Source organism: Stegodyphus dumicola, chromosome 1, assembly GCF_044657685.1.
Source record: "Stegodyphus dumicola isolate Sdum_Otavi_A_Nest chromosome 1, ASM4465768v1".
NCBI classification, from domain to species: Eukaryota; Metazoa; Arthropoda; class Arachnida; order Araneae; family Eresidae; genus Stegodyphus; species Stegodyphus dumicola.
Window position 1 is genome coordinate 22076199 of NC_140768.1, and position 10781 is coordinate 22086979.

The 10781-nt window shown below is 33.1% G+C and overlaps 1 long non-coding RNA gene across 4 annotated transcripts in view; it reads right to left on the reverse strand.

Moving 5' to 3' along the window:
* LOC146999056 (uncharacterized) overlaps window positions 1-10126 on the reverse strand; it is an 83740-nt gene extending 73614 nt beyond the window's left edge. For all 4 annotated transcript variants that reach the window (XR_015040317.1, XR_015040325.1, XR_015040323.1 and 1 more), the window contains exon 1: window positions 9937-10126. This is a non-coding gene — a long non-coding RNA (uncharacterized LOC146999056). The remainder of the gene's footprint in view (window positions 1-9936) is intronic.
* Between the last annotated feature and the right edge of the window lie 655 nt (window positions 10127-10781).

Here is a 10781-nt window from a genome sequence, read left to right on the forward strand (position 1 = left end):
GCTGAAAGATCTTTGAACCTTAAGTTGAAATACTTTAGAACTGACAATGGACGAGAATATGATAATGAACAATTCAGGTCATATTGTAATAAAAATGGTGTAAAGCACGAACTTACAGACGTATAGACTCCGGAACAAAATGGAGTTTGTGAGAGATTCAATCAGACAGCTCTCAACAATGTACGTGCAATTTTACATGATAGTGGAATGAGTCCTGAATTTTGGTCAGATGCAGTGATGTATTTTGCATATTCATTTAATAGAATTTGTCATAAGGGCCAAGATAGAACCCCATTCGAATTGTATACTAAGCGGAAACCATCAGTACATCACCTTAAGGCATTTGGAACAATTGCCTATGTGGGAATTCCAAAGGCTAAAAGAAATTCTAAGCTTGATCCAAAGGCAACGAAGGGCCGATTGATTGGGTACAGTGTACGAACAAAAGGGTACAAGATTTGGTTGGAAAATGAGCAAAAGGTAGTAGAAAACCTTAAATGCTACTTTTAAAGAGTAAACTGGAATGCAGAAAAGTGGCAGTGGAGCTGCACTGGGCACCCTTCCTGATTTGGAATCTGAAGAGAGGTTCGAGTTTCAATCTACTGATACTCCAGTTGGCTATTTTCCTGAAATAGAGGAAAGAATTGATACCAGTGTACCCACTTCTATACTTAGCACTGACACTCAATCTACATTGAGACAAGTAACTTGGCTTCGTAAACCTGTTCCAAGGCCAGATGGCACTCGTACGGATGTGTACTATTTTGAGAGGGGGTCTAATCAAAGACTACGATCACCAAATGATATAGAAAGGTATTGCACTGAGCATAATATTCAGTATGATCCTACCTTGTTTGATTTCAAGGGAAGCAATATTTATAGTGGTGAAATCGATGCAACTGGCACTCCTTCAACGTCATATACCCAACTGACTAGAGGTTTCAATTCCAAACACTTATAACCAGGCAATGAAATCCACAGAAAAGCTTAAATGGATAAAGGCAATGGAAGAGGAAATGGCCAACATGCGAAAGCATAAGGTATGGCATCTTGTTCCACTTCCTAAAGACTAGACTCCACTAGGTTGCAGGTGAATTTTCAACATTAAACGTGACGAATTTGGAAACATTGTTCGTTTTAAAGCTCGTTTAGTGGCTCAGGGTTATCGACACATTAAATACGATACATATGATGAAGCGTACTCGCCTGTAGTCACCTTTTCAGTAATAAGGCTCTTTTTCTCTCTTTTAGTTGCACACCTTAGATGGGCAAATATACAATGCGACATAAAAAGTGCATATCTCTACGCTCCTTTATCAGAGGAAATTTACATGTCCCAACCTCAGGGTTTTGTAGAGCGAGATAAAGAAACTTTTGTGGGTCGTTTAGATAGAGCCTTGTATGGTCTGCATCAGAGTGAGCGATTATGGTACTACGAGTTGGATAGAACACTATGTAACCTAGGGTTTACCAAGTTTGAGTGGTGTAATTGTGTCTATCGTTTTAAAGATTTTGTCATTCTGTTGGTTTATGTTGATGATATTGTTGTGTTTGGAAAAAGTGAAGTTCAGGTTAAAAGGATATTAAAAATCCTGAATTCACATTTTGATTTGAAAATTTTGGGTAAATCAAGAAAGCTTTTGGGTGTGGAATTTGAATATGAGAACAATAGTGTTTTGATTCATCAGCAATTATATATAAAAGACATAGTTGATCGATTCAAGTCTTTTAAAATACAAATTACTTCCCTTCCAATAGTTAAAGGTAGAATAGAAATGTTTCCATAGAAATGTTTTGGGATGTCTCTCGTTTCTTTGCAATCGTACTCGTCCGGATATAGCTTATGCTGTTAATATATTTTCTCAGTTCCAAAGCAATCCTGGTAAGTTTCACTGGGAAGGATTACTTAAACTTTTAGGATACGTTTCCAATACCAGAGATCACAAACTTAAACTGGTATGCAAGGAACTGAAGCTCAATATATATTCAGATTCGGATTTTGCTTCAAGCAGGGATGATATGGTGTCTATTGGTGGACAAATAGCTTTGTTGGGAAAAATCATCTGTATCTTGGCGTACATTTAAAGAAAGGGGAGTGAGTTTGTCTGCTATGGAGGCTGAATTTATCTCCATGACTGAATCAGCAAAAGAGTTAGTTTGGTTTAAAAATATTTTGGATCAATGCATTCAGTTTAAAATTGCAAGTAACTATGTTTCAAAACCAATATTGTTTGCGGATAACATGGCTGCTATATGTTTCACAAAATCACCCATTGAAAACTCAAGGACAAAATATATAGATGTAAAACTATTTTTCATTCGTGATCTATTGAACAGGGAAATTTTTGATTTAAAATATGTTCCAAGTAAAGATAATCTGGCTGATCCCATGACAAAACCGCTGACTAAGCATAATTTGATAAGATTTTGTGGAGCAATTTTCTTGTGAAACTTGTTTTGTGTGCATTTATTTAATTTTTGTAAAATTAAGAGTTTTATTTAGTTGAATATAATATGTTATAAGTCATATTATGATGAGTATTAGATATTGTGGAACTGTATAGTGTAGAATGTTGTATGATTGACCAGGGCCCTGGGTAAATGTATTGAATGTATGATCATACATATGTCTTTGTATTGTTTTATAACATGTTGGACTTTCTTGTTATAGTAAAATTTTGAAAACTGGGATAAGATGTTCCCAAAAGAAAACTTTTCTTAAAAATTTCTGAATTGAATGGAGTTGTGATATTTATTTATTCTTGTTTTCAATTTTGTAAAGATACTGGCATTCAGTTTTATTTCAGGTCGGAGATGATGATGATGTGGGGGGCATTTGTTGGAAAATATGACTTATTGTAACCCTTTTTCTGCATCATCTCTCCTCCTTGAAATATTTATTAGGCTTAGTTCTTATTTTAAAGGGATATAGTAGTTACTTCTACTTCTTATTTATTTATTTTTTTTTTTTCTTTCACTGTGACTGTTTCCGTTGAGAATGGACTGTTTCAGCCTAATTAAGATGCAAAAACGAAACGTGATGTTACGTCATACGTTTTTAAAATTATGTTTCTGCAAAGTCGTGCCGGTAGCTGATTGGTTGCCGTGAGATGACGTCATGCCTACTTCTGGTATAAGTATCTTGCGTCGCTCTGGCTCATTTCTTCTAGTTCCTGCTTTCTTGACTCTTGGGTGTGCGGTTTCCAGCCCCTATTGAAAGACGTCTTGCGATGCGTGCAGTCCAGGGATAACTTCCGAGGTTCCAGTCTACAAGAAGACTTTTCCTGAATAAGTTCCTTGGTTCCTGTCTACAAGATGACTTTTCCCGAATAAGTTCCTTGGTTCCAGTCTACAAGAAGACTTTTTCTGAATAAGTTCCTTGGTTCCAGTCTACAAGATGACTTTTCCTGGATTCTCTAAAGAAGCTACAATGTGAGTGACTGCCGTGGGCAGCATCCATGTTCTTCATGAAGGCGGCATTTAACATAAGTTAGCATCGATGTTTTTCTGAGCTGTGATTCCTCGTGTTCAACTACAGTGAGCGGAGTTAGGCCGGATTTAAGTGCTCTCAAGGACTTTTATTTAATTTTCAGGTGCCTTCTTGACCATTAAGCATGGACTTATTGACTGTGTAGCTAATTTCATTTTAAAACCGCATAATTTCTGTTTAAGATGCGTTTTTCGTGTATTGAATGCCAGTATTTTGGAGACCAGGTAAAATATTATTTGATATATGAAATTTTTGATAATGATGGTTATATTATAATTTTTAAGTTACTGATATTGTTTAAATTTATTCATTGTGTTTTTATTTTTTATATATTGTTAATAAATTGGTTAAGTTTGAAACCTTTTATTGACTTCAACGTCTGCACATCACATAACCTTAGGAAGCCTCTATTGCTACTCATGTTAAATGTTTAATTTTATAAACTTTAAACTTTGCTTTTGCATCAAAACTGAGAATTTCTTTTGAGCGCGAAATTCGGAGCATTTTCGCACGTGCTCAGTATGTATTTTAAAATTTAGAATTTCTGATTGGTGTAGAAGATAATAGATGGTAGAGGTGCAGTTATTTTAAACAACAATTCGAGAACATTTTGAGAATTCATTACTTTTCGTTCTTCGGCTCAGCGGAGTAGATTACCCTTTTTCAGCTAAGTGAAAGTATTTTAAATTTTCAGTGTTTTGTAACGATTTTAAGTGTTTGAAACAATTTTTAGTTTTTAAAATTATGTTTCTGCAAAGACTGAATTTTCATATTTAAAAATTTTTTGGAAGTACAGTCAAAAGTCGTTAATTCGGACACACATAATCCGGAATGATCTATAATCCGGACATCAAAGCTAAAAACTTTCTGGCATGCGCCTTGTTGACACATGAGCATAGGCGTTTACGCGTGCGCATAAGACCTTTACGACTGCACATATGCGTGTGCGCAAGCGCAGAATACGTTTTTGGGTGCATGTTTTATGTATAACAGACAGTATAAGCTAAAATTATCTAATTATCTATTTCAGTTAGTGTTGATGATTGCGTTGTTCCTTAATCTTTGAATTGGATCCGGCTTATTATTTTTTGCAGACTGTAAGAGCAATTTTATAAAAGTAAACTTGAACTTTCGATTATGTCAAATAGAATTTCCGATGCTGGAGCTCCCAAATGATCTACAAAACGAAGAATGTTTCGATGTCTATCAAACAAAAAGTGGAATTGCTGCAAAAAATGGATAAAGATATGAAGAAGGTGACAGAGAGGTTAGTGAAAACGAAAAAATTTTGATTGACAAGTTAGTCGATATTCTCGGCACAGCAATTACGGGACTTGAACAGCGGAACTCTGTAGCTGAACAAGAAATTATGCCTGTTTATAGAATTAAAGAGAAAGTATTATCACATAAAATGAAGCAACTTAACTTACATTGAAAGAAATGTTTAATAAAGTAAACAAATAAATATTAAGCTTTTTTTTTCTTTTTTGTAAATTTTGATACCCTTTAGATCATTTCTTTTTTTATTTCATAAATTACAATTTCATATTTTTATTTTTAGAATTTCTGTATGCCATCTTACGAGATTTAAACTGATGATCTATAATCTGGAAAAATCGATAATCCGGAATCGCCGAAGTCTCGACGAGTCCGGATTAACGACTTTTGACTATTAATTTTTCAGGGTTTTGTAAGGATTTTTATGTTTTTTAAACTTACTATGTTTTTTAAATGATTTTAGTTTTTAAAGTTATTAGGTTTTTTGAAAGGACTTCCAAGAAGAATTGGATTTTTGTCAATTTTCTTTGACTTTTTAAGTGAAAATAGATAAATGTGTACATGGATAAAGAGAGTGCGCAATGCCATTTTTGTGCGATTCTGAGATATTTTTTTTAAGTGAAAATAGCTCGGTATGTACATGGATAAAGTCAAAGGAGTGCACAATGCCATTTTTATGCAATTCTAGGATGTTCATTTAAGTGAAAGTAGGTCGATGCGTATATGGATACCGAGTTTGTGCAATTCTTAAAAACGCATCAAGCAGTGGGCAATTCTGCACTTTCCCCAATTTTTTTATAGGTGAATGTATTTTAATTCTTCACGGTTTAGTAATGATTTTAAGTTTTTGACGCTAACTCTGTTTTCTTAACCACGCTTGTTTTTTAAAATTATTATGCTGTTTTTAAAGGATTTTTCAGTTTTCAAAATTTTGCTTCAACTTTTATTTTGTATTTATTTTACCTGTTCGCCACTGTAAATGTCGCACTTTGCGTAGTGTCTTCTGGAGGGGTTGTAAATGCAGGAGACAAGACGTGAAAGTGCGCCAAGTTGGCGATTTTGAAAAACTCACCACAAGCAGTGGACGATTCTGCACTTCCCCTTATTTATTATTATTTTTTTTTCATGTTATTTTTTATGGACTTTTAACAATAAATAGATAGAAATATTTTCATATAATAAAGGAAATTTCTGGTGGCGCAGAACCATGAGATTCCCAAACCCTAAAATATTTTGACTTCATGGGCTGCCAAAATATGCATTTTAAATAATTAATTAAGTAATGTTTTTATTTTTATTATTAGTTATTGTCATCTAAAATAATGAGAAAAACAATATTTATGGCTCAAAACTTTAATGCTTTGCATATTGAGTTAAATAAACACACAAACTATTCTTATTCTTAAAATGATAAAGTAATTAAGTTCACATTACATGCAAAGAAGCTTTTTAAGAGCTAGGATACTTTCTTCAACAAATACAGTGCTAATTAATGCTGAACGTCTCAGTTATATGTGAAATAATATCTCAGTGTCCCTGCTTGTGACACATTTGTTTCACATAAGTCTTCTTATGCAGTCATAAGCATGAAATAAACAAAACAGATGGCATCAAAAACCTAATCCATAATACATCCTTAGTGACTGATATTTGACACTGTTTTTATGTTGCATCTCTGAACTACCCTGTCAGATTTGATTGAGTGAAATTGTGACTAAATTTCAGAAGATTTTGATAAAATTATGGTGTGAAAATTTAAAAGTGAAATTAAAATTAACGATAAATTGAACAGTACAATCAAAAAAGAGAAATGTTGTCCATAAATATATTAATAATAATTAATGAAAAAATAGACATTTAAAATATTCATATAATAAATATACACAATTAGTGTAATTAATATATATGCATTTAAAATGATCTAACTTGGACCATATTTGCAATTTTTGTAATGTTATTAAATGTGGACTTTAAATAAAATTACACATCAGTTGGGTTTGATTTGTTTAAATTATGGAAAAGCATGGGAGAGGTATCTGCCTAAGAGGAAAGATGCCTTCAAGGATGTATTTTTGAAGGGAACTGGTTTAAATCCACGTTACATATTAGGAATACCCTGAAAATAATCATACAACTTGCCCATTAGCTTGGCTAACCAAACTACCAGACTTAATCACTTTGCTGTTTGGCTGCTGATGAGATGCATATCAGTTGCAAAGCAGTGAACATCAACGTTCCTTGGTTCTTGTTATGAGTTACATGTGAGAAAGCAAGTCTTAATAAAAATTAACATGCCAAATTTAGTGAACATGTTGATTTTTTTTTTTTTTTTTTTTTTTTTTTTTTTTTCAATACATAAACATATACATAAAATTTTTTTTAAATTAATCGGAGCAGAATAAAAAACGTTTATGTACTCAGATAGTTGCAATTAAGTTTCAATTTAAATGAGAATATTGATATCATTTATGTCATAATAATGGATTTTCAATCACAGTATTATAGAAGTACTTTAAAATTATGCAATGAAGATACTGATCCTAAAATTAACTTTTTGATTTTATACTTTCACAATTTCTTTAGAAGCTGCACTGTTAAAAACAGGAATATTTTGGAATTTTATAATAATGAAAGATCTTCAAAGACAGATCTGGGTTTATTCCTAGTATCCGGTGCACAAGGGATTTGACTACTTTTGGCGACTTTATGATGAGCAGTAAACCAGATATATACGATGAGTAGTTAAACGGAGATATTGGTGTTGGCGATAATTTTCAAAATTGCGCCAAGGCTGCACCGTATACTAGGATTTTACCCAGATCTGAATTTTAGTATTTTTTCCATTAAATAGATAACTTTGCCAAGAAAAAGGGCCATTATTACAAAGCTCATTATTACATGATTATTTTACTTCTGTTAGGCTTCTTTATATTTTGTTTTCTGTGCTAACTTTGACTGATCTTTACAATATGGTAACTGGTAGTTTGGCGACATTTTGGAGGCGATAAAGGTTACTACCTGGGACTTTGGTAATAATGTGAGCAGTACTCAGTTCCGATTACGCATTATTTTGTGTGAGGGAAATGAGAGATCATGGGATATGTCATGTGATATTAAAGGACGAATTACGGTTCTTTAATCGGAAAAGGGGGGAAATCGGGAAAAAATCTGGAAATTTTGTATTTGGCTTTATTCTGTGTTGTGTGAAACAGTGTTCGTGAATTTTTGGATCCCATGGCCCTAACTAAAGTGAATTCGAAATGGGTATTTAGTGGTATTGAAAAGGGTAGTAATAAATGTTTTTTTAAGGTTGTACGAGATAGAAATAAAGATGCTTTATTAAGTTATTTATTTTACCTGGTACCTTGCTGTGAACTATAAGTATGATTTTAAAGATCCTGAAACAGGCGCACATACGCTTGCTTTTTATTTAGCGGAGGAAATAAGAAAAGTTTATCGGACACATAATCAAGATTCTGAAGAAGATTAGGTAAGTTAGTATTTTTAATTATTTGAGGATATTATTTTTATGCATTGTTCTAAATGTAAGGTGGAAGTAAAGGAATTTGGTATTATTGGGAAAATTGTTATTAGCAATGATTTAGTTTAAAGTAATTAGGATTGTAAGGTAATTTTTATTAATTTAATGTATGTGCTCATTTATATTTTAAGTAGTGTTTTTTAATTTAATTATATTTTAATTAAATGATAGTTATTTTGTGAATTTTATGTTTGTAGGAATTTGGTATACGTTTTAGTTGAAGTAAACGTGCATGGAAATAATTTAAACATCTGACACTAAGTATTTGTAATGGTTGCGGTATGAATTCGTTGGTGACGTTTATAATATAATAGATGATTTAGAGGTAAAAGTTTTTGGATATTTTATTTATTTTATATGTAGAAATGTTCATATTTGGAAAGGGTAAATACTTTTTCGCGATCAGGTAATTTCATATATGTTCTTTTTACCGGGTTTAAAGATTGAGAAAATTGTCATGTATTTTCGTGAAATTTTTCTAATTTATGAGAAAAAAGCAGTGTACATGGATATAGTGAAGAGTGTGCGCAATGCCATTTTTGTGCAATTCTGGGATGTTTTTTTAAGTAAAAATAAGTCGGCGTGTACATGGTTTATGTGTATGTGTTATTTTGAAAAACGCGCAAGGAGTATGGTATTGTGCACTTTTTCCCAATTTTGCAGTGAATATTTGTCATGATTAAGCAGTTTTGTTAGATAAAATTTCTAAAATAAGTGTAATTCGGCTAGTAGATTGTTGGAAGAAGTGTTCAGTAGATAAAAAGAAAAGAAACATGTCTTTACTTCGTGAAGACAAAATGGCGGCGGGAAAAAAAAAATAGAGGGTTGCTGTAGGAGAGTTGGTCGCCAAATTTTCGCCAAAAAAACGCCAAGTTACCATAATGTAAAGATCAACCAACTTTTCTTTAGTTACGGCCATGGGATCCAAAAATTCACGAACACTGTTTCACACAACACAGAATAAACCAAATACAAAATTTCCAGATTTTTTCCCGATTTCCCCCCTTTTCCGATTCAAGAACCGTAATTCGTCCATTAATATCACATGACAAATCCATGATCTCTCATTTCCCTCACACAAAATAATGCGTAATCGGAACCGAGTACTGCTCACATTATTACCAAAGTCCCAGGTAGTAACCTTTATCGCCTCCAAAATGTCGCTAAACTAGCAGTTACCATATTGTAAAGATCAACCCTCCCTTGACTTTATCCATGTACACATTGACCTATTTTCACTTTGAAAGAAAATTGACAAAAATTCAATTCTTCTTACTCTTGTAAAAAGCGCCGGTAAAAGTTTACTGTTGGCGCCCCTTGTTTTTAAGCACCAAACATACGCCAAACAAATAAGAGGGTGATTCTGCACTTTAGCCTAAAATTCTATTATATAACAGTGATAATACACGATCAGCACAAATACGACAAATTTGGCGAACTTTTGGCGACGAACAATTTGTAAACAAATCCGAACTGCAAGAACGTCGTAAAATACTGTCAACTCTGAAATTTCCATTATTATATATATATTTTAATTTTTTTAAATGATTCAGGCAGTTACATTACAACAAAACAGCAATATATATAGAGATAGATAGATAGATAGATAGATAAATTTTTGACTTACCGTACTGAAAGTTTCCTGCATATGCCAGGCATCTTTACTTCATACTTTCCGACTTTTTTTAGGTTTTTTTGTGTAATATGGGTGCTTTATGTCCATTAATATGGTTTTTTTCTTTACTTCTTGAATTAAATCGGCCTCTTTTTTACACTGTCCATGACCATATTGAAGAAAGTTACACGTGACCCTTCAGAAGCAGAACTTTCGTCTGATTGGCCCAAGAGCAATGCGTAGTGCCGGGAGAAAATTATGCCGCGTGCGCATGATGTCATGTGAGTGACAGTTGTTAGTTCTTGCTGTTTGTTTACAATCGTTGCATCAACAGTTTCATTTGATTTGTGTTGTTGATTTGCTATTATACCTGGTTAGAAATTGCAAATTGTGCTGTATCGTTATGTCAGAATTTAGAAGGAAAAATTAGAAGTCAGGGTATCACATACCAGCGTTTTCCAAGTGATCCAGAACTTCGTAAGTTATGGATTGTTCGCTAAAGCAGATAATTCCAACATCGAAAATGCAAGAATATGTGCGCTTCATTTTACACCTGATAACTACATACGAGATCTAAATTCAAAATTGCTTGGTTCAACTTCTAAAAGGGTGCTGAAAACCAATGCTGTTCCCACTTTACATCTTAATGATCATCGTGTGAAAATAACGCACCAATACATTATATATGTTGTACTTCAGAAAACTGAAGTTAATCTGGAGGGAAATATTTCTAACACGAATGATTCATCCAAATTTATGCTAAAAAGAATTTATGGTTCTAGAATCTCGTTTCTCGGAATGGTCCCTAAAAGTGACAGCCTCTTAACCGCGCATGATTATTTAAGACCGGAAAGGCT